The following is a 24,372-nucleotide window of genomic DNA, read 5'->3' on the forward strand; positions in this document are numbered from 1 at the left end:
GTCAAGTCCGTGATCACATCCGGGACTCCGAACAACCTTAGTTACATCAAAATATATAAACTCATAATGAAACTGTTATCGTAACGTTAAGCGTGCGGACCCTATGGGTTCGAGAACAATGTAGACATGACCGAGAGACGTCTCTGGTCAATAACCAATAGCGGAACATGGATGCTCATATTGGCTCCTACATATTTTATGAAGATCTTTATCGGTCAGACCGCATAACAACATACGTTGTTCCCTTTGTCATCGGTATGTTATTTGCCCGAGATTCGATCGTTGGTATCTCAATACCTAGTTCAATCTCGTTACCGGCAAGTCTCTTTACTCATTCCGTAATACATCATCCCGTAACTAACTCATTAGTTGCAATGCTTGCAAGGCTTAAGTGATGTGCATTACCGAGAGGGCCCAGAGATACCTCTCCGACAATCGGAGTGACAAATCATAATCTCGAAATACGCCAACCCAACAAGTACCTTCGGAGACACCTGTAGAGCACCTTTATAATCACCTAGTTACGTTGTGACGTTTGGTAGCACACAAAGTGTTCCTCCGGTAAACGGGAGTTGCATAATCTCATAGTCATAGGAACATGTATAAGTCATGTAGAAAGCAATATCAACAAACTAAACGATCAAGTGCTATGCTAATGGAATGAGTCAAGTCAATCACATCATTCTCCTAATGATGTGATCCCGTTAATCAAATGATAACTCATGTCTATGGTTAGGAAACATAACCATCTTTGATCAACGAGCTAGTCAAGTAGAGGCATACTAGTGACACTTTGTTTGTCTATGTATTCACACATGTATTATGTTTCCGATTAATACAATTCTAACATGAATAATAAACATTTATTATGATATAAGGAAATAAATAATAACTTTATTATTGCCTCTAGGGCATATTTCCTTCACATCGGGCCAGGTATCGAACCTCCCTGGTGAGAACCCCGAGGCTACGCTAAGAAGCACCTCGGCTAAAATTAAGGTTAGCCCCACCTACTGTCAATAGATGCGGGATGTCGACCTATCTATTCAAAACGAGATGCTAGATCGAATCCAGAACCTTGGAATCTCAGATGGGTGGACTTCGATCTACGACCAAATCGGAGGTAAATCTGAGGGTGAGGAAATTTTTGTCCCACCCGCCACCCACCTGGTCGCCATGGTCGAGGACTTAACCGACGTGCTGGACTACACCTCCGAGGAGGCCATCGACATGGACAACCATGCCGATGATATGTCATACACGACATCACCCTATGCAACCGGTTATACCGGCAACTGGGCGGCTACTTCCACCCATGTTGTCTACATGGTAGACACACCAAAGGACGATAAAAAAGATGAAGATCCCCCCAAACACCGACGCTGAAGACATCATAAGAAAAGCTCAGGCAACGGCGACACTGACTATGAAGCTACCAATAACGGCGATGCCACTGATAATGGAGACACTCCAGAACGGTGCCAAGGACTAGAACACAGGCGATAACGCTCATCAAGAGGGCCAGAACCCGAATAAACATCGTGTCCATACTCTCTTCTGTTACCGTCTAATTTAGATTACCAAGCTTCGAAGCCCCCTATCAGAGATCTGCTGATTTTAGCACCGACGGCTAGTGCAGCCCCGCTGGTAGTAGACCAGTAGCAGCGGGGCCGCCAAACACGACCAGACACCAGCATGTTAGCAGCGTTCACAAGCGGGACACTACTAGGCGCTTTGTGCTAGCGGCGTCTCTGCCGTATATGCGCTGCAGGTTTGCTACATCTACAACGCTAGTAGCGCTCAATATCAGTCCGGAACGCTGCTATGGTGTGAAGATATTGGCCGCGTTCGCTACTGCTCACACGCTACTAAACATTTTTTGGGCCAAAAAAACTGCCACGGCCGCCATTGCCGTCGTGGAAGCTTGTGCACAATTTTAGTGGCATGCATGGAAATTTAGTGCCCTACCACTATTCTTGCCCATTAGAATTTTACTGGTAAAACAAAATTAACATTAACTTTTTCAAATACATTTTCAATATTTTTTCAAGTGCTTGATAAACATTTTTATATACATGATAAAAAATCATCATTTTTTAATACATCATCAACATTTTTTCTATGTACATTTAGCATTTTTCAAATGCTTGATTAACATTTTTCAAACACATGTTCAACATCTTTCCAAATGCTTGATTAACATTTTCTAAATACATGATCAACTTGTTTCATACGCATTTATTTTTTGTATACATTTCTCGTATATGCAATAATTTTTTTCTCTTTACACATTTAACATTTTTTAAATGCTTGATTAATATTATTCAAACACTTGTTCAACATATGTCCAAATGCTTGATTAAATTTTTTTAAAATACATGATCAACTTGTTTCAAACGCGTTTTCTTTTTTGTATACATTTTTCGTATACATGATAAACATTTTCTTAGTACACATTTAGCATTTTTTAAATCCTTGGTCAACATTTTTTAAATGTTCTATGTTGAGTGATTTTTTTAATATATTTATTTAGAATATTTATAGAAGTATAAACAAAAGTAAAAATAGAAGAAAACAAAAAAGTGTAAAAACGTGAAATAAAAATAAAACAAAAATGAGGCTGTTGTTCCCGCGCACATGGGCCGGCATAAGTCGTGCCGTCCAGCGAAGCACGCAGATCTATCGCTGGCCCAATACAGTTCCTGCTCACATAAGAATTCCATGGACACCCCTCAAAAAAAACAAAAAAAGAATTCCATGGACTTCCCCTCAGAAAAAAAAAAGTCCATGGACTATATTCGGCATATGCACCTATCTTTTGAGCAAAGCCATCCTGGCGGTTTTTATTGATATGAAATAAGAGTTACATCATCTGCTAGAACAACACGAATAAAATATGGGGGTTCCTGCTACATTTGGTTCCCCATACTAAATTGAGCTAAATTATGGGCTGCCCTATTAGCCTCCCTAGGACAATGTGAAAAAATTACACATGTAAAATTACGGCAAAGGAAAGTGCATTCCTCATAGATAGCTGCCACCACGCCTAGTGAGTTCCCCCCATTCTGCATGACTTCCACCACCTCCATGCAATCACTCTCGACTAGGATTCTGTTAGAACCAACGTTTCCTGCAATGATCAGACCATCACGTAGCGCACATGCTTCGGCAGTTAATGGTGTATCGATTGTAGAGATGCTCCAACTACCACCTACAATTGGAGATCCTGTACAGTCACGTATAATAGCACCCGTCCTCCCCGAACCTGTGTCCATGTCAAATGTTGCATCCACATTCAACTTTACAAAACCCTCTTGTGGTTTGTTCCAACCATGTCTGATGATTTGTGTCGTTCTCAAATTTTTCACTCTGGAGTAGTTCAATGCCAACATCGAAATTGCTTGAGCAAACCGAACAGATGCTTGCAAAGACTCTCCACGAGTAAACTTTCTTCGTTCCCACCATGTGTATCAGGACACAACAGCAACTAGATCGCACCGTCGAACACCTGCCAGCGCCTCTCTAGGGTCTGATCCCATCAACCTCCGCAAAGCAAGCTTCATCAATGATTTCCTTCATTCCCAAGTGCGTCCAGATCTCTTTTACCCTTGGGCATGTGAAGAACATATGGTTAATACTTTCACAATCAATAGTGCAAATTGGGCATTGACTCATCTTCCATCCAAGAATTGTTCTGCAGCCATATCTATCATATATCTATCTATCTTTGTTCATCTAAAAAAAACTATCTACCTTTGTGTAAAAATAAAGTTATCTATCTGCAATAGCTTGTTTGCAGAGACAGAGGACAGTCCACGGTGCGGACGCTCCGCTCATTCACCTACACGTACTGCACTACACTACCCATGTCGACACCTCCTATAGTGTATCTTTTAGATTTTCAGAGAAGATATCCCAGAAGATATTATTTATATATAAGGCAATTAATCTTGTGTGTCTAAAACGATTTGTAGGCATAATCGGCCTACAAATCTGGTATAGTGTGAACGTATACGGTGGTCAATGTTTTCCCTGCCTGCTGTCCATGCAGATTTAGCTTGATCAGTTTCTGTATTCGAACTGGTGTCCCGATAGGAGTAGTAAGTGCGTGCCAAACTAAGGTGTCCAGTTGAGAAGTTTTTCTTTTCTACTCATGGTACAGGCTAAAACAGGCAGCAATTGGCTATCAGCTGGTTTTGCGAGTTCTTCCTCAAATGGTATGTGATTGCAATTAACATTTTTTTAGAAATATTAGAAATTAAGTAAGGAAATATGGTGAGGAGCAACTTTTTGGTGCTTGGAGTTGGACTCCCTCTGCCGGGCCTATCTCTCCATTTGAAAGGGTTAGTAGTTTTGTTCTTTTTTTTTAGCATAGTTTTGTTCTTTTTGGATGAGAGGAAAGGGTTAGGGAAGTGGTGTTTCGGTACCCAAACTCAGCTGCACCCTATATCCTGGACATCCGTTGAAGTATCGGATGGGAGAAAGTCCAGCTGGCGCAACAGTTTCTGACCGTGGAAAAGGAAGACATAGAAGAGAATACATGCGGTACTGTAGCGTACAGTACCACCCGTTGGTATGGGCGCGTCGCCACGCGTGGCTTCGGCGACGTCTCCGTCAGGTGGGTGTGTTGTGCCATGGCACAGGTCGTTCGTTTGGAGCAGTTCCATTGAGCGACTACTAGCTTGTGCTGCGAGAGAAGCGCTCCTAAAATCCGTGATCCAAGCAATTCCTACCTTCAGCATATCGTGCTTTTTCCTGACCAAGAAAGTATGCAAGACTCTGACATCAGGTATGGCAAAGTTCTTTTGAAGCAGTTCCATTGATCGGCGGTCTATGCATTGGATATCATGGGATAAACTAGCTACACCGAAATGCAAAGGTGGAATGGGCTTTCGTGATCTCCGCTTGTTCAACCTAGCTCTTTTGGGGAAGCACGGATGGCGCTTTATGACTAACCCCAACTCTCTGTGTGCTCGGGTTTTGAAGGGCCGTTACTTCCTAGATTGTGAGTTTCAGCTCGCCACAGTACCAAAAGCCGCATCTGCTACTTGGCGAGCCATCGTTGCCGGTCGAGAGGCGCTCGATGCTGGCCTTATCAAACGTGTGGGCACCGGTTCAACCATATCCATATGGGAGGATCGATGGATTCCGTCGACAGTATCTATGACTCCCATGCTGAGACCTCAAAATGCATCTGTTGAGTTGGTTAGTGAGCTGATCGACACTGACAACTGGACATGGAAGACGGAGTTAGTACATGAGCTGTTTATCGGCCCCGATGCACAAGGTATTCTGAATATACCTTTGCGCCAGGGGGTGGTGATGATTTTATGGCATGGGCACATGAAAAATCTGGCATCTACACAGTCAAATCGGCGTACCGGTCTCTAGTGAACAAAAAAGAGCGTTTTGCTCTCGAAGAAGGGACGGGTATCAGGTCTTCAACTGACAACACAGAGCTGTGGCGTGCCTTATGGAAACTCAATGTGATCCCTAAAGTTCGGGTCTTCTACTGGCGAGTCTTGAGAGAAATTATTCGGGTGGAATGTACCTTAAAGCATCGCCATATTCAGGAGATCGGAAGATGCAAAATCTGCATGGCCATGGATGAGGATTTAGCTCACGCACTCATTCACTGTTCGCATGCAAAGCAATTCTGGGTGCAAACTCAACAGCTACTTGATTTCCCTCTACGGAAGCTACACCCAAGCACTTGGTCTCGTGACATTTTATGTGACCAGCTTTTCTCAGAGAAAAAGCGAGCGACATAGTCATAGTGATGTGGGCGATCTGGCACTCTCGGAATCGTCTCACACATGATCAGGAGAAACTTGACCCGTCTACTTTTGTGAGACGCATTAAAGAAGATCTAGCGATCTTGGATATACCTCGACCAGACCTAAAAATCCTGCCAGGTTATAGGTGGCGGCCCCCTGATGGAACGATCATCAAAATAAACACCGACGCAGCAATTCATCTGGATGGCGGCAATGGTGGAGCAGGGGGGTGGCGCGATCAGCTGGTCGCCTCTTGGGAGCATGGAGCAAACCCCTTGTGGGTGTCACGGAGCCCCTTATAGCTGAAGCCATGTCTGTACGGGAAGGCGTGCGCTTTGTGAATCTAAGAGGATTTCAGGAGATGATTATCAAAACAGGCTGTCTGGAGGTTGTGGAACTCTGGAAGAATCGTCACAATTCCTTCGCGGTTGTGGCACCGTTGTTTTATGAGATATGAGAGCTAGCTACCGTTTTTTCTTATTTCGATATTCTTCATGTAATCTGGTCAGCAAACTATCCAGCTCATCTTTGTGCTAAGCGTGCTTGCACACTGAGTATGACTAAAAGTTGGCTGGAAGAGACCCCTAGCTTCCTGATGAGTAGCCTGTTAGCTGACGATCCAGCGAATGCTTTTGTTTGAATAAAGCTCTCACTATTGCCTGCAAAAAAAACAGGTCGTTCGTTTGGGACCTAGGCCTTGGTCCAGGTTGCTAATCCAAGACGTATTGAAATCCAGAGCCGTCATCCCGTCGGCCCAACCACGTGAGGTCCTGAGGCCAACTCCAATGCAGGGCCTCAAATCGTCTCACTATGTCTGTTCGAGGTAAAAGCATCTCTAGCCGCGCCTTTAGAAAGGCTTTTTCAGACGTTTTTTCGCGTCGGCGCAGAAAAATCGGTCCAGTCACGTCTTTAGAAGCCCGATTTTCGCCGGCCTGGGCCGAATTTAGCGCTGGCGGACCCAGGCCAAACCCGGCGCGCTGGGGGGCGCTCGCGGGCGCCGGGGCGAGCGGTTTTGGCACGAAAGAGCCGCGGGCCCGCCGCGGCAGCGACACCGCGCGTCTTCGTCCCCGAACGCTTCGGTTTCCCGTGGGGAATCAATGGCAAGGCTGCCGTCGGTCAGCCTTACCATTGATTCCTCACGGGCGGCGCGCCGACGCCTCCCCTCCCTCGCACACGTACACTCGGGGCGGCGCCGCTATATAAGCCGGTGGCCTCCCTCGCCTCTGGCCACACTAGCCACACCAGCCCTAGCCCGCCGTCTACCTCTCCCGAGCACCGCCGTCGAGCCCTCCCTTTCCCGAGCGCCGCCGCCGAGCCCTCCCTCTCCCGATGGCTGAGCGATTCCCCGGAGATGAGGCCGCGGCCAACGGCTTCGGCCGCCGCTCGCTCCGCGAACAGGAGTCTTGACTCCTGTTCCAGGCGAACATCCCGGCGCCGCCGGACATGCGCGCCGGACCAACGGGGTGGAGACTCAGCAACGGGGGAGTGCCCATTCCCCCGTTGCCCGACGCCGTGGCGAAACCGGGCTACTTCACCGACGAGGTCGACGTCGTGCGCGCCTCCCTCACCGACGCCCAGCTCGCCCTCCCCGAGTACACCGCCGACAACATAGCGGCGTGGATGGCATACTTCTAGCGCCAGGAGCAGCAGAGGATGGCGTCCATCAACGGCGCGCCGGTGGTGGGCGGACCGAAGAACAGCGAGGAACGCCACCTGTGGTGGGGTGTCCCCGGCCGCACCCTCGAGGGCGTTCTGACGTACCTCGAGGGCGGCAACGACCCGCTGTTGGCATACCCCCGGCGAGGGCCACGGCCACGACTCACCGCCGACGCGACGGGCAATGGTTGCCCAGGAGCTTCGGCGCCTCCTCTTCTTCCTCCTCCTCCCGCTCTTCCTCACATTCGTCCGGCGCTTCGGCGCTGCTCGGCGTCAAGGCCGAGCCCGTGGCGGAGACGCCGCTCGGCCGGCGCACTCGCAGCGCCGGCATCATCATCAATGAGGGCGGCCGGCGCACCCCCTCGTTGGCTCCTCCGCGCTTCGTCAAGCCCAAGACGGAGTCGGGCCTGGCGCCGGTGAAGACGGAGCCGGGCGTCCCCGCGGTGAAGACGGAGCACGGCGGCGACGTCGAGCTCGACGAGGACGCGGCCCTAGAATGGGCGCGCGCGGACTCCCTGAAGATGGCGAGGGAGCGCCAGTGCGCCGCCCTGCGGCGATTCGCGCAGCGTCGCCGGGGCCGCGACGAAGGAGGAATCGTCGTCATCGAGGACAGCGACGACGACACCGCGCCGCCGCCACCAGCCCGCATAGGCGACGCCGGTCAGGGGTCCACCAGGGACGGTTGCGTCAAGGAGGAGAAGTCGTACGACGACGACGGCGGCGACGACGGCGACGACGACGAGGACTACTCCGCTTTTAGCCAGTTCTTTTTTTAATTATATATATTATGTAATAAAAACCCGCTTTTTAAATGTAATATATGCCGAACTTCGCCGAACTTTGAACTTTGCTATATTTTTTTATTTTTTGAACGCGCCTGGGGACGGCTCTAGGGCCGGCGGCTGGGGACCAACTCGGCCCCAGGCCGATTTTTTTGCGCCAGCTCACCCCCAGGGGACGATTTTAGGTGCCCCCTGCGGGGGCAACGATTGGAGATGATCTAAACAGACAGACTAGACTGCCAACGCGCAACTTCATCCTTAGAATAATCCATGTTTCTGGTCCGTTTGACCTTATCCTAGGAGCAAAGCTGGACTGGCTTTGCGTCTGGAATGGACACAGGCGGTCGTTTTTGCGCTATCCGCGCCCGCGCTGGTCCGGGGCTGAGTCACATGTCACCCACCTCCCACCTCTCTCTCTCTCTTTCTCTCTCTCTCTCTCCCTCCCACCAACCCACCCATGATGCTGAAGTCGATGGCATTGCCGGCCTCTCCCCGCTTGCGCACCTCACAGGAGCAGCAGTCCCGCCGGTGCTCGTTCCTGGCAGCCCCGGCGAGCGCAGCGACGGGCGAGGCCGGGGCGCGGCGAGCGAGCAGTGGGCGAGTTGGCTACGATGAGCGTGGGCGGGCATGGGGCGGCGAGGGTGAGCGCGAGCTCTGTTGTAGCACTGGCAGGGGCGGGTGCACGCGGGCAGGAGAGCACGAGCTTTGGTGCAGCGGGTGCGCAACGGCGGGCGAGGCCGGGGCGCGACGAGCTAGCGGCGGGCGACTTGGCTACGGCAAGTGCGACCAGGTTGGCGCGCGCGGGCAGGCGGGGGGGGGGGAGGGGCGAGGGCGAGCGAACGGGGGGCGCGGACTGGGTTTCAAGGCTTTGATGGTAAGCTGCGCTCCTCTTTGGCGGCAAACAAAAATGGCTTGGGTTTTGAAGACAGACAAGGCACGTTGCCAGCAGGTACAGTTGCTGGTAATGGAGAAGTTGAGCTGCAAGCATGTGAATACGGTTAGAGCATCTCCAACAGCCGCAAAACGCGCGGTACGCTCAAAATCAGTTTGCAGCGAGCCCATCGCCTGGTTTGACGCGGTGGGCAGCGCTGACTCCAGCAGCCGTGGTAAAATGCAACGTACGCGCGTAGCTTCAGCAGGCGCTCTAAAATGCAGCGCACGCGCTCTCGCATGAACACTCTGCACTACGTTGCATAGATAGATATTTTTGATAAAAAATGATACATAGTTCATCATAGCATAGATAAAACAATACATAGATATTTTACATAATTCATAGCATAGATAGATAAAACCATGGTGCAACTACATAATAAAAAAACTGCAGTGCAACTACATAAAAAAAACTATGGTGCAACTACAACCTACTTCGAGTCGTTCTCATCATCATCATTCTCGTTGGTGTTGTCCAAGGTATCGAGCCAAATGTCCTTCCAACGATTATCGTCTGAGTCAAACAACGACTCCCCACCTGCTTCAATGACATCGCACTGCGATATGGCCAGTGCCTTCTGCCGACGCCTGTCCGCCTGCTCCGTGCGGCGCCTTGTCGTCCTCTCCGCCCAGAAGGCGCGCTCGTTGGCGACGTCCTCCGGGTGGCGCCGGCGCCACTCCGGCATGGCTCGCTCGTCCTCCTCGGCGATGAGGAGGCGGCGCTGCCGCTGACGGTGCTCCTCACGTTCCTGATCCGTGATAAGACGAGGCGGAGGGGCGACAGCCTGCGCCTGCTCGCGAGTGTAAACGTCGTGGAGGTTCATCTGCCCGCGAGGTCTCTCTAGGTACCACGCCGCCGCGTCGTACGCGCAAGCGGCCTCGTGCGGTCTCAAAGGTGCCGGGGCCGAGGCGGACGTCGCCAGAGCGGATCTGCACGTAGTAGGTGCCGAAGGGGCGCTCGCGGACACCGCGGTAGCCCGACGATCCCCGGCGGCGCGGCGGCATGGTGGCGTGGCGGTGGAGGCGCGAGGAAGCGGCGAGCAAGCGACAGAGGAAGTGGCAGAGGCAGCGGGAAGAGCGCGCGTGGCAGTGTGGAGGCCGCGTGGCGAGCGCCACAATTTATAGGCGCGCCGGAAGCGGTGCGCCAAATCTAGCGCGCGGCTACCCGCTTTCTCCCGCGAGCGTGCAATCGTTTCCCGCGCACATTAGTTTCCCATCTTCGTTAGAGCGCGCGAAAACATCCCCATGCGCTAAAGCGACAGTTTACCGCGCGCGTCTTTTAGCACCGCTGTTGAAGATGCTTTTAGGAGTAGTGGAGTTTGGCCGGTGTGAACGCACTGCAAGGGCTCGCGCCACCATGGGGCGGCCAATTAATAGAACAATCGTGAGAAAGCGCCGTACGCAGGATTCTGCAGCATTGGTCGGAGACAAGGACACAAAAGAACCACCTGTCCGGAGCACGGCGTCGCCTCCAAAAAGCCCAGGAAGGGAGGAAGTGTAAGAACTGTGGGGATGGAAGGACATCGGCGGAACACATGCAGCAAGAGTGAACTGAATTAGCTCTGGGCTATGCCTCTGCAACCGTCATGTTGTGTCTTTCTCAACCAGCAATTGTGGTACTTGGTTTTTAATTTGCAAAAACCTGTCATTTTTAAAGCTGTAGGACATTTGTAGCTCGATTATGTGTTAGTGTTTAAGAGGTCCCTGGATTGTGGAATTTGCTTATCTCTGGCATATGCACTCAAACGTTGGCCAGGACATACAACATGACTGGCATGGTGTATCTTCAGGCTGGCTGAAGATTTTTTTGATGCTGATGAAGTCGGCTGCGCACTTAGGCTGCTTAGACGCCGACGCGTCGATCTGAAGAATAAGAGGTGCTGGTCCTGCTTCGTGGGCAGCCTCAAGAGGTGGAGAGCGAGCAAATTTGGCAACAAGTAGTATCATGGTGCCCAGCGAGTTCTGTGAGGAGGCGAGTGCTGTAACGAAGAGGCATGGCGACAATGGTTGTCCAATGGAGAATGTGTTAGAGGTGCGTATGGTTTCCTATATCTCAGTTCAACATATAAGCTACTGATGTGGTGGACTAATGCTCGAACCTGACGAGTGGACAACAGGAATATCAACTGATTCAACTGGGGGCGGCGTTGGATGCCAGCGATTATCTTGGGAGAATTGGGTGTGGGGGGGCGGTACCCGCGGAGTTGTTCCGCGGGCGCTGATCCGCAAGCGAGCGAACGGGAGAGATATCGGGACCATCTGAGCTTGGGCTCAGAATCGAATTTTCGAACGGTTAGTAGCTTCTTAATGTTAAAAGCCAAACTTGTTTCCAGGTTTCTTGTCTGTGGATGAAGGCACACGGAATCTGTGAATAAAACATGATGGTGTTCATGCAAAAACAACCACGTTACAAATTAACTAGCTAGGCAGTAATCATGTTCACACGTTTACACAGACAAAATTTATTATTGCCAAACTTCAAGAATCCTCTGTGTAAATGGACCCCGTAATGCGATGCTGCATTGTCTCCTACTCTTCACAGACGTCGCAGACACAATAGACTTTTGTGAAGGGGTAAACGCCAGTACAATAAGCATTCTTGACATAATGTCCATGGTAGTCTCTGGCGCAGTCTGCCCAACAACCTTCATTTATGCACGCTGCGCCCTTGTTAGCACGGTGCTCTTTGCAGGTCTCTGAAAGGAAACAAAAAATTAGTCGTCAAATGTTTCTGTACATACATATATAGATACATACATATATACATATATATGTGTGTGTGGGGACATCTCACGAAGACCAAATAAGTTAAGGCCTTGAAGGAAGATACAAACAGTCTGTTATTTTATTTATGTAACGTATACTTAGCATATTCTATCAGCACGTACATTTTGAAACTGAGCTACAACAGACGGTGGAAACACATTTCCACATTACAGTATTTTCAAAGAAATCCCAAAGTTGCTTGGGGAAATACGTGCAGTTGCAGTTGCACGTTCTTCTTTGCAAATTAAAAAATAAGCCAGTGTGAAAATAGCAATTTCACCAATAACAATACGCATCTTTGTGAGAAAATGGTAAAATACGGATACAAAAAGTTCATGCTTGTTTTGCTTGTAACTGCATGATTTGTTTCCACTTGAAACTGTGAGTATATCAAGATGTTTTGATGCGCTTTTCTGTCAGAACTCTAAAATTAGCGCTGCTATTTGGCTTGGCAAAAACAGAGAACACCTAAAGAGAGACAAGAGGGAGAGGCAACGAGCAAATACCAGCATCAGCACAATTTCCTAGCAGCAGAAGCACCGTGAGGAAACATAGAGTAGTTTTCCCCTCCATACGTCTGTGCTCTTGTTTGTGTATTCTCTCTCGTTTGGATTTGGGTGCGAGGTAGCATATGTAATGGCATCCTTATATAGGCCTCTACAAAATCTAGTTTTAATAACTAAATTTTCTCAAGATAATCCTGATTTTTCACATAAATTCCATATATACGGATTTCTATTGCATTTATTATTTACACACTCAATTGTGGCAAGACCAAACAGATTTGTCCACATTAATATTCTCATTAGCTGTCTCCTCAAGGTAGTACTTATTCTCATTTATTACCCAGATTATTTTTTTGTGAGTGATCAAGGTAGTACATTTAATTACCCAGATTATTTTTCTTTATTCTCATTAGCTGTCTCCTAGAGGTAGAAGATTTGGCCAGGCTTTTTACTTATTCTCATTAGTTGTCGCATTATACCGATATCCATTTATCTAAGAGAATGTTATCCAACGACCATTCGCTGGGGGGCAAACTCTAGCGAATGCCCTGTTTGTGGTCCGATCACGCGGCATAGATCTTGGTTCAAGGCGAGTGCCATGTTGGTTTTATGGAAACGTTCTCTGGAACTGCTACTAGGGGCGAACTGCGCCCGGGGTGGGGAGTTCTCGAACTCGTGACCTGCCGCATGCATGGCATCCCGCTTACCACTTTGATTGAAGTGGGTTTTGTAAACACATATGCTTTTTTGTTCGGTTCTGGTTTATTTCCTTTTTGTTATTTTCATTATCGTTTTAGTAGCAAAAAAGAGCCCGTGCATTGTAACAAGAGAAAAAAACTTCACACCCATAACCCAATAATCACGACTTAAGACCTCAACATGTCCACGTCCTTTATTTCAACATGGTATTTAATTTTGTTGCCGCTTATCCTCGTTTGCACCCTCGCCGATGGTGACCTCTATGCTGACACAACCACAACATGTTTTAATATGTGATAAATCCTAAGGTGTCTCTCTCTCTCTCTCTCTCCATCCATAAGATTAGCAATCTGCTTTTTTGTGTGAGCTTTTGCTGACAAGCGTTGGTACGAAAGAAAGACGGATCGTGCGCTGTTGATTAAGGTTGCATCATAAATAGCATATAAAAATGTTTAACAAGTAGAATAGCATCATATTCAAATTATACACATTTTTGTAATCAAGTTTCATATATATCATGTTAAAATTGGAGTTAAGATTTAAAAGATATTTTTTAAAAGCAATTGATATGGATGAGGGTTAATTAGCAGAAACAACATTGAATTTTCTACAAAAGTGAAACGTCATTTAAAACTGTACTACTGGTTGATTACCATGAACCGAAGGGCGATTTCAGCATAAAAGAAAACATTTTCTCTGTCTCACTTAAAACTGGATAGTCGGTTGATTAGCAGAAATATCAACCAGTTTTCTACAAATGGCACGAGGAGTGGGCATAAACAATCCTCCATTTATTAATAGGTATAGATTTGTCTTATTTGTTTCTTAACAAATTTAAGAAAAAATAAAAAAATTGTAAAAACGTCCAACTTTCCAAAATATTCATGTATTAATATAATCACATATTTCTAATTTGTTCAGATTTTCTTTTACATATTCAGGTTTAAAAAATGTTCAAAACTTCTGAAATTCTGGAAATCTTAAAACTATTCAGAACTTACTTTTTTTCTTAAAATATTCACTTCTTAAAATAAATAAGATTTTCATCCTATTTAAGAATGAATGAAAACTACCTATAATAAGAAAAAAATATAAATAACAAAATAGGATAAAATATGTTTTTTAGTGGCTAAACGCCTCCTGAGCTCATATGCTCCTGCGCATGAACAATAAAATAAAAGGAAATGTTAGAAAAATGCAAAAAAATCGATTTTTTTTACTTGGAAGTTCGTGCCAAACTTCAGCTCATTTTGATATCTGACCAGCTCTCTGCGAAAAAAAAATACAAAATTGGGTCTGTGAAAAAGTTTACTGTTCATGCACTTTCGTGACCGATTTCTTTCTTTTTTCCTAAGAGTTGCTCCTATGTCCAAATACTCTGAAATTTGGCATGGACCTCATGCACTAAAATATATCCCATGAAAAAATAGAATTTTGTTGAATTTGACTAGTATTTTTTTAAAATTTTACTGTTCACCCATATCAAATGAGTTCTGAACCCAAAATAATGGACATTTGGTTTCTTTCCTTTATTAATTACAAGCAGACCCTCGCTCGCTGTTCACCCATAGTACTATTAATCTGCGTTTTTTAATCTGAACACACTCCACTCTATTGATCATTAAATAAATTGAACAGGAGCTACATGAGGCTGTCCCAACTGTTTCTTCGGTTTACTGAACTCAAGTTCTATTATATACCTTTTGACAAAACCGCTCATGACCAAAGGCCCCTGAAATATTTGGTCATGTAGAGCCTTTCTGCATGTGTGCCAAATTGCCCAAAGTGTCACAAGTTGCTTGATGAAATCTGCACGTGGTAAGTCCTCCATGAGAGAAAATATTAATCGCTTCGCATCAGGTTCTCTGTTCTTCATCATTACTTCCACCAAGTCTTCATACTCAAGCGCACCCAAACGCAATGTGCCATGTTACACTTAATCAAAGAGTTATCGGGATTAACTACAGAACTAAAAGTTCTGGGAATAACAACAAAAAAAGTGAGTACCCTGCAGAGGCTTTTTGGAATACCTGGAATCCACTTGAGATGCCTTGGTTTGTATGAATTGAATGGAGAGAGGTCTCTTGCTCTTAATTTACCGGAAAGTATCGTTATTCTGAATGTAATGGGCTGTTCTGATTTGAAGAACTTATGCATTGTTAACAAGCCACAGAGTTATGGAGAACGCCTTTCGAGGCTGGAGTTTCTCACCTTTTGGGATCTTCCTGGACTTGAGAAGATTAGCATGGGACATTTTCAGAACCTTCGTGAGCTTACTGTGGGGAGAACTTATCAATTGGTAGACCTGTCCTTCATTTTAAAACTGCCATATCTGGAGCATTTGAATGTGTCTTGGTGCGATAAAATGAAGCATTTAGTTGATCTAGAGAATGTTATTAACTTGGAAGAAAGATATGAAATACCTATTCAGGGATTTCGTCAACTAAGAATTTTGCAGTTAAATTCATTGCGAAGCTTGGGCAGATTATGTAAATAATCCTAAATTGGATTTTCCTTCTTTGGAATACATTGATGTGTTTGCTTGCCCGAAGATGAAGAAACTACCTTTTGGTCAAATGGGTAAACTGAAGAGGATCAGAGGGAAGCAAACATGGTGGGATAATCTCGAGTGGGACGACGAAAGCAGTTCCTTGTCACTGTTGCTGTTTTTTAAATCATCAGAAATTTGCTCGACGTCCTTTAGGCCAGAGTTAGATACTGCAGTGATATCCTCCTCGCCGAAAGCTTTCTTCACCAAGATGCGGCCCATATTGAATTCATCAATATGGTTCACATCATATCCACAATCATTTTTTGAAACAGAGGGGTTTGATGGGCATATGACGATGGAATAGTTTCACCAATATCATCTCTCAGTACTTCTCCAGAGCAACACATTGCCTTTCAATAGCTGCTCAAGGTATGCCACTTTTATACTACAGCATAGGTCGATCAATTTTTTCAATATTAGCCATATGCAGTCACGCTGCTATGTTCTTTTATCTTTTGATGACTCTAGCTTCATCGTCATTTTTGTTTGTTTGACGGTATCTACGAAGTGCAAGGTGTGCCTTTTGAGTAGACGACCAGAATCTTGGCTGAGACGGCCCACTTCGTGTATCTCATTCTGTCCCGTCATAACGATACGTCAATACCCGACAGGGTTGATTGAATGACATTTGACGTGTGGGCCTTATACCTGTACAAATACCTCTGGTCACACCGATCGCGAGATGAAGTAGCGGTATAGATTCCAGGATCACTGCAGCTCAGGCTCACATGAGCAATTTCCGTACGTATATGCATATATGGTCATATGAGTGTGGTCGTGTGGATGTGTGGGAACCAGGACTCGAGGAGCCAGGAACATACTGTATGTATGAATGAACAAAAATGGTATGAATGACACATCAATCAGCCAAGACTACCCTCGAAGTCTATTCCGCATGTCACCGTCAGAGAGTAACTTAATTCCACCCACGCTCACGTTACCGATCGATGGTGTGTGAATCCAAGTGATAGGCGTGACGAGGTAAAGTGGATACGCATATATGGGTGTGGCCGTGTGGGAACCAGGACCTAGGAACATATATTTATATCTATGCTTAATTGTTGAATAAGAGCACCCTGGTGTTAATATACTTTTGAAAATAAACATGTCATATTAGACCACTTCATGTATATTTGGTAGATATAAGCAAATTAGATAGATCCTCTAAAATGTTTGAAGCTAAGTAGAGGAATTAATGGCCAATATATATAAGAGTATCAGAAAACTTATAGTGCAATTTGGTAGAAACTTACTAAGCCGGGTACGGGCTAATACAATATATCAAATCTAATGATCAGGTTTGAAGTTACATATGCTTTTGCAATGGAATTTTTAAGATTAAGATGCTAATATGAATATTCTACTTAATTTGATCTAGTACTCAGCTTGACACCGGGCAACAGTACCAATATATTTTTTATTTAAGAAAAGGAGGAAGACCCCCGGCATCTGCATCTGGGCGATACGTGCGGCCATTTTATTAATTATTCACATAAGATCTTGCAAAATCATACAACAGTAAGACTATAGCCACCGTCTAGGCAACAACTGTCGCTACGCATATCCAATTGATGAAGGGGCGCTGAAAATCTGGGCCTAATGCCAAACAGACCTCGCAGCCAAACCTAACATCTAAGACCTGAGATTCCAACCAGGACGCCTGCCGGGTATGGGTCACCCACCAGTCCGGCGCACTCCTCAACCAGGACGCCTGCCGGGTATGGGTCACCCACCAGTCCGGTGCACTCCTCAACCAGGACGCCTACCGGGTATGAGGCCGCCGCAGCCACCTGCCACCAATCCATCTTTAGTGTTGTACTGTTGCATTAACCTTGCCCGGTCTAGTTGTCGTCGATGCCATCACGACGCCAGGCAACGCCACCATCCTGCGCTCGTCCATCATCACATGCCCACCGGCGACACTCCGCTGCTCCATGCCGTTGAGACCCGCTGTTGTCGACGTGTCAGATACCACGCCGCTCCTCCTCTTGTCCCCTCCAGCCAACACTTGCTCCAAAATGATGCCCCCAGGAAGGAGAACGACATCAAAAAGTCGTCATTGTCCGATCCGGTATATCCAGGTCTAGGGTTTCTCCCAGAACCTTCCGACCAGGTTGACGTGACCTGCAACGACGATGCCTTGAGAAAGGAACGACGTCCGAGACGCCGCCATCGTCCGCCATGACCGCAGTCAGGCGCGATTTTCACCGAAAGCCACGTCGTCCAGTTCTCGCAGTTGGATGGAACCGAGCGGAGTCTCGCCACAAAGACGAATGCTGACGTCGGTAAACCGGTGGAGATCTGACGTCTCCTCATCAGTCCCTCCACGCGCCGCCGGTCGGCTCAAGGCCACCCCGCGGCGGATCCGACAGTACCAATATAAAAAGGTATATTGCACATTGGCTTGGAATTAAGGACATCAAGACATGGCAAAGTTAGAGCAAGTTACTACATCCGTCCTCAAATAGATGGTGTCAGTCAAAAAGAAATGTTATCTAAGTTTGTAGCTAGTTATAAAACATTGATCTGAAATATGACTCGGATATGAGAACGTGAATACACGTTTCACTTTTAATCAGTTAATGCCTTTAAATCCTTTATCAAACAATAAACCACATCGAGTATCATGGAGAGGAAGCCAAAGATCCCATGGACCCTGCGCTACCGCTACTGGTGTTAGCAGTAGTGTTGAGTTTGGCCCGCACTACTACTAAATAGCAGTAGCGCGTGTCCTTAGCCCACACCACTACTATTAGAGCATATTTCATTTATTTATATTTATACTATGTTTATACACCGTTATATAATTTTTATACAGTAGCAATGAAGAGGTTGTGGAAGAAACACGGATTAGATTAAAGTGGGTGGATCCAAGCCCAACATCATATCGTCCTACTAATTCAACTTGCTCACTTGAAGATTTTTTCGGCACCTTATCGTCCCTATTCATCACCTCAAGATTTTGAATAGGGAGTTGAAGGGTGTTGACAATATGTTTGAGGAAGTAAACTAATTGTTAGAAAGGCAAGCGTTTGTCTTGTAGGAGATGACTTGTCTTGATCAACGTTGTCATCACAAGTCTCTTAGTGTTGATGTGATCCTTCTTCGAGGTATCAACAGCCAGCTCTTGAGATCCAACTATCATGATATATGTTGACCTTTTTCCGATAGCCTATCCTCCAGATTAAACCTTGTCGCAAAAGATCTCTCTCAAGAATAATGCTCCGCCAAGTGTACAAACACCCTCGGTAGTGCAAGTTAGGTGTTAGAGTCCTTTTTAGGCATATTCATTTAGAACTTACCTAATGCAAGAGAGAAAATAAGATAGTGGCCAAGTGGAATAAATAGGACACTGACATGCATGCATGTGGCATGCCTCTCAAGTCTCAAGAAACAAAATAGTGAGCACCATGAAGATGGAAATGGGAAACCAGTATCATTCTGTGCTAAAACACTATTATTTCAACTTCATTTTGTTTGTTTTCATTTTATTTTTAAAAATAAAAAACTAGGGTATAATTGCAAGCCCGAGGGCCGGTTTTTTTTAGGCTTATGGTGTGTGGAAATAAGTGGCCCCCTCCCTGGCTCATTCTAGAAGCCCGAGCTACAATTTTACTATTTTAGAAGAGGAAAGTATTGTTTTCCCCCCGAAATCCTTTCTGATGGACCAATTTCCCCCTCAACTCTAATACCGGATCAATCAGCCTCTCAAATATTTAAAACCGGATCAATTTCCCCCTAAGGTGGTTTTAGACTTGATTTTGAGTGGTTTGGGCCCAGACCGTGCTCTTCTCGCTGACTAGGCTGACTGTGCTCCGGGGCGCCGGCATGGCGGATGTCTACTGCTGGTCTACGTCTGGCACGACCTCACCGTCGACGACCCCATGCACCCCGCCAGCAGTGCCGCGTACGTGCTCAAGGGCTCCGAGCTGCTCCGACTCCTCCCCGTGCCGGGCTACTCGCGCGACGCCTCCGTCGGCTCATCCTCGTCCTTCTCCACCTCCAGATGCCAGGCCGGAACGAGAAGAAGATGCCCACAACGACCATTAGTAGGGCCCGTGGCCGACGCAAGAACTGGAGCTCCTTCGACCTCGGCCAGTACCGGGTGGCGGCTGCGACCACGCAGACCAGCGAGAAACGCGGCCGGCATCGGAGCCCCAAGCCATCTCGGCCGCAACGGCGTACGGCAGAGCTCAGAGACGACGAGATCTCGCCGCCGCCGTCGTCCAGCAGCCCCGACATGCTGGAGATGCTCATCAGGAACAACGTCCGCATGGGGCATGGCCGCCGCTCGCTGGGAGGAAGAGGATGCGGGCCTGGCGTAGCAGAGCGTGATCTCGGGCAGCCGGATGCGCGCGTCGATGGTGCTAATGCAGCTCACCTCCTGCGGCGGTCAAGCGGGATGCCAGTCCGAGAGGTGCGAGGCACACAAAGCGTTTCCGACGCAGGTGGCCGGACCTGAGCAGCAGCATGGCGGCGGACGGCATGCCGAGAAGTATCGGCGTCGTCATAAGTATCGAGCAGAAGTGTGTATGCGTTTTTTCTTGCCATGTGTATGCGTTTTTTCCTCAATCTGTGTCAGTCTTGTTTCCAACTGTACTATCTCCATATGAGAAACTCGAACAGTCGTATGCCTACTCAATTAAATTTGAACATTCTTATGAGAGAAACAAGTAGTAATTTCTTATGTCAGCTTATATTCCAGGTCGAGTCACTTCTACACGAAAATTGAAGTAGTTCCTTTTTTTTTGTGAATAGAAGTAGTTCCATTTGAATATATGAGTGTTTTTTTACCATTAGTTAGAAGGAGAAAAAACCGAATAGCACAGAGTATTGTGTGATTTACCTCACTGTTTATGTAATCTCTGCGTAGCAGGAACACAAGGGCTGGGTCACCGGTGCATACTGCGAAGTTTCAGCTGATTGATATGTTATTTTCTACTGAACGTGTGTGATTAGTAGAGTTCATTGATCTGATCGCAATCTCACCTGCAGGTTCTAGTCTTGACGCTTGACGGGCTTTGTAGTTCACATTTCTTTATGTTGTTGCCAACATAAGGATCATCAGCTGGTGAAAACATGGCTGTTTTTATGCTCATTGATTTCGTAACAGGTACTTTGGCATCCCACTTATGGAATCCTGTGATTACACGTATGAGATACTTAATAGAAAAGGAAGAAAATATTGGCAAGCTGGACAGCACTATAAGGAATCTACTCCCTCCGTTCCGAATTACTTGTCTTGAATTTGTCTAGATACGGATGTATCTAGACTCATTTTAGTGGTAGATACCTCCGTATCTAGACAAATCTAAAACAAGTAATTTGGAATGGAGGGAGTAGAAGCCAGGAAGCAAGAAATCCAAATCCGTCTTATGAACTCCGAAAGGAAGCAAGAAACATGTAACCTGAAGTTACAGAATGGCTAGAAAAGGTGGCAGCAATAGAAAGTGAAGTGAATGAGATGAAACACGGGCAGAGGAAGAGAAGTGCCCAGTCTTTCAGTTATTGGTCAAATTATGAAACCGGCGTGCAGGCTGCGAAGAAACTCAAGGAAGCTGAGATGTTGCATGAAAAGGGATCCTTCAAGCAGGTGTCGATTGAGGTTCCACCATGTTGCGTGCAAGAAATGCCCACCGTGCCTTCAGTACAAGAAACAGACTGTAACTTAAGCAGAGTCCTCCAGTACCTCAAAGATGACAGAGTTGGAATTGTAGGGATATGGGGAATGGGAGGAGTTGGTAAGACCACTCTGCTCAGGAAAATCAACAATCACTTTTTGGGTGTGATTGAAGAAGACTATGGATACGACCTTGTTATATATGTTGTGGCGTCTAAGGCGTGTGGAATAGGGCAGCTCCAAGCAGACATCTCTGAAAAGATTGGTCTCTTCCTGAAACCAGGCTCCAGCATTGAAACACGGGCTTCAGTCATGTTAAGTTTCTTAAGGCAGAAGAAGTTCTTGCTCCTGCTAGATGATTTATGGAATTATTTGGGTCTAGCAGAAGCTGGTATTCCATATCCTAGTGGCCTGAATAAACAGAAGGTAGTTCTGGCAACACGATATGAGAGTGTTTGTGCAAATACGGATGCTCACAACAGGGTTTTCCTGGAATGCTTGGACCAAGAAAAAGCTTGGAAATTGTTCAAAGAAAAAGCAACAGAAGAAACCATTAATTCAGATCCTAGGATCGAAAAGTTAGCACATGTAGTTGCAGAAGAATGTGGGGGCTTGCCCCTTGCTCTCATAACTATCGGCCGTGCAATGTCTTCAAAGAAGTCTTATCATGAATGGGCACTTGCTTTGTCATTTCTGAAGAAGTCTCGCATTCATGAGATCCCAAATATGGGGAATGTTAGCCACCTATACAATAGGTTAAAGATAAGTTATGATTATCTGCAGAATAAACAGATCAAAGAATGCTTCTTATGTTGTTCTTTGTGGCCTGAAGATTACTCAATTTGGAAAGTTGAACTCATAGACTGTTGGATGGGGATGGGTTTGACATAGTATGATACCATGGAGGAAGGATACAACAAGGGTTACTCCATTATTGAGTACTTGAAGGATGTGTGCTTGCTGGAAACCGGCTACTTGGAAGATAGTGAGGTGAGAGTACATGACATTATCCGGGACATGTCACTGTGGATATCTTCTGATTGCAGTAAAGAGCACATGAAATGGTTTGTTCAAGCCGGGGTAGGACTTTATAACATTTCTAATAGGGACATCGAAACATTTAGAGGCATAAAGATATCTCTAATGTGCAATTACATCACCGAACTTCCTCGGGCCTTGAACTGTCCAAACCTCCAGTTTCTGTCACTACAACAGAATTTTCGGCTCAAGGTCATACCACGTTCTTCTTTAGAGAGCATGTCATCTGTGACCTACTTGGATTTGTCCTGGGTTCCCATCAAGGAACTTCCAGAACAAATTGGCATGCTGGTTGAACTCCAGTATCTCACACTGAAGCAAACACACATTAGATTATTGCCTATAGCTATTGGGCTATTAAGAAAGTTGAAGTTCTTGGACATGAGCTATATGGATTTCTTGGAGAAGATACCCTTTAGTGTTTTTACAAATTTGTCAATGCTAGAAGTTTTAAACCTATATGGTAGCAGGTATGCCGGCCGCGAAGCAGATTTTGATTCAGCAAACCACATGGATTATGATGAGTTTAGAGTCGAAGAATTATCTTGCTTAAGTCTAGGAATAACGGCAAAGAAAGTGAGTACTCTGCAGAGGCTTTTTGACGTACCTGGAGTCCACTTGAGATGCCTTGGTTTATATGAATTGAATGGAGAGAGATCTCTTACTGTCACTTTAACGGAAAGTATCTTTGTTCTGAATGTAATGGGCTGTTCTGATTTAGAGGACTTCTGCATTATGAAAAAGACAAAATGTCATGGAGACCATCTTTCGAGGCTGGAGTTCCTGACCTTTTGGGATCTTCCTCGACTTGAGAAGATTAGTATGGACCATCTTCAAAACCTTCGTGTCCTTACAGTGGGGAGAACCTATCAATTGGTAGACCTGTCCTGCATTTTAAATTTACCATATCTGGAGCATTTGAATGTGTCTTGCTGTGATAAAATGAAGCAGTTAGTTGATATACAGAATGCTATTGTCACGGAAGGAACATATGAAACTCCGATTCAGGCATTTCGGCAACTGAGAATTTTGCAATTGAATTCGTTGCAAAGCTTGAATAGCTTATGTAATTCTGAATTGGATTTTCCTTCTCTGGAATATATTGATGTGTTTGCTTGCCCGAAGATTAAGAAACTACCTTTGGGGAAAATTGGTAAACTGAAGAGGATAAGAGGGGAGCAAACATGGTGGGATAATCTCGAGTGGGACGATGAAAGCAGTTCCTTGTCATTGTTGGCGTCTTTTAAGTCATCAGGAATTTGCTCGGCATCCTTTAGGCCAGAGCTAGATACCACTGTGATATCCTCCTCGCCGAAAGCTTTCTTCACGAAGAGGCAGCCCATATTGAATTCATCAGTACGATTCACATCCTATCCACAATCAATATTTGAAACAGAGGAATTCGATGGGCATATGATGATGGAATAGTTTCACTAGTATCATTTACCAGTTCTCCTGAACATCTCGCTGAGTTTCATTAGCTGCTCAAGGTATGATTTTTTGATACTACACCATTGTTCACTGACTGATTAATCAATTCTATCAATATTAGAAATACACAGCCATGCTATTCTGTTATTTTATCTTGTACTATAACTCTAGTTTCGGTCAGTTTTTCCGATTTGACGGGTTCAGTTTGATGGTTAAAAAATAAGTTACAAAATGTAAGGTGCACCTGTTGAGTAAAGCTTACGATTAGTTGCTGAAGCGTTGGACCAAGTCAAGTGTGTTTGACCTTGTTCTAGTGTTCGGTCTTTATCCCTTTCAAAGTCGTTATGCATCTGAAGCTACCTGTACTTTTCCACAACCATTCTGAATTGCGAAGAGTGGAGCTCTGGTTTACGCCAGAAGGGAATAGATCATATGCATTAATTTTCATCATCTGACGGCTGATGGTGTACACGGTCAAACAAAATAAGTGTCTTTTTAGCATGTCAGGCTGTTAGCAAAACTGTGTGTTGTTCACCTTGTATAGCCCAGCTCTTGATTGCATACTAACACTAGACAAACTTCTGTTGCAAGCTGCCCACAGACAAGTACTAGG

At 46.0% G+C, this 24,372-nt stretch overlaps 2 pseudogenes; both read left to right on the forward strand.

Moving 5' to 3' along the window:
• The first annotated feature begins 19,700 nt into the window (after positions 1-19,700).
• LOC125547268 lies at positions 19,701-20,597 on the forward strand (annotated as a pseudogene).
• A 152-nt stretch (positions 20,598-20,749) lies between these two features.
• Positions 20,750-23,774, forward strand: LOC125549358 (annotated as a pseudogene).
• Positions 23,775-24,372: the final 598 nt, after the last annotated feature.

The sequence above is a fragment of the Triticum urartu genome, chromosome 3 (genome assembly GCF_003073215.2).
Source record: "Triticum urartu cultivar G1812 chromosome 3, Tu2.1, whole genome shotgun sequence".
In the NCBI taxonomy this organism is placed as follows: Eukaryota; Viridiplantae; Streptophyta; class Magnoliopsida; order Poales; family Poaceae; genus Triticum; species Triticum urartu.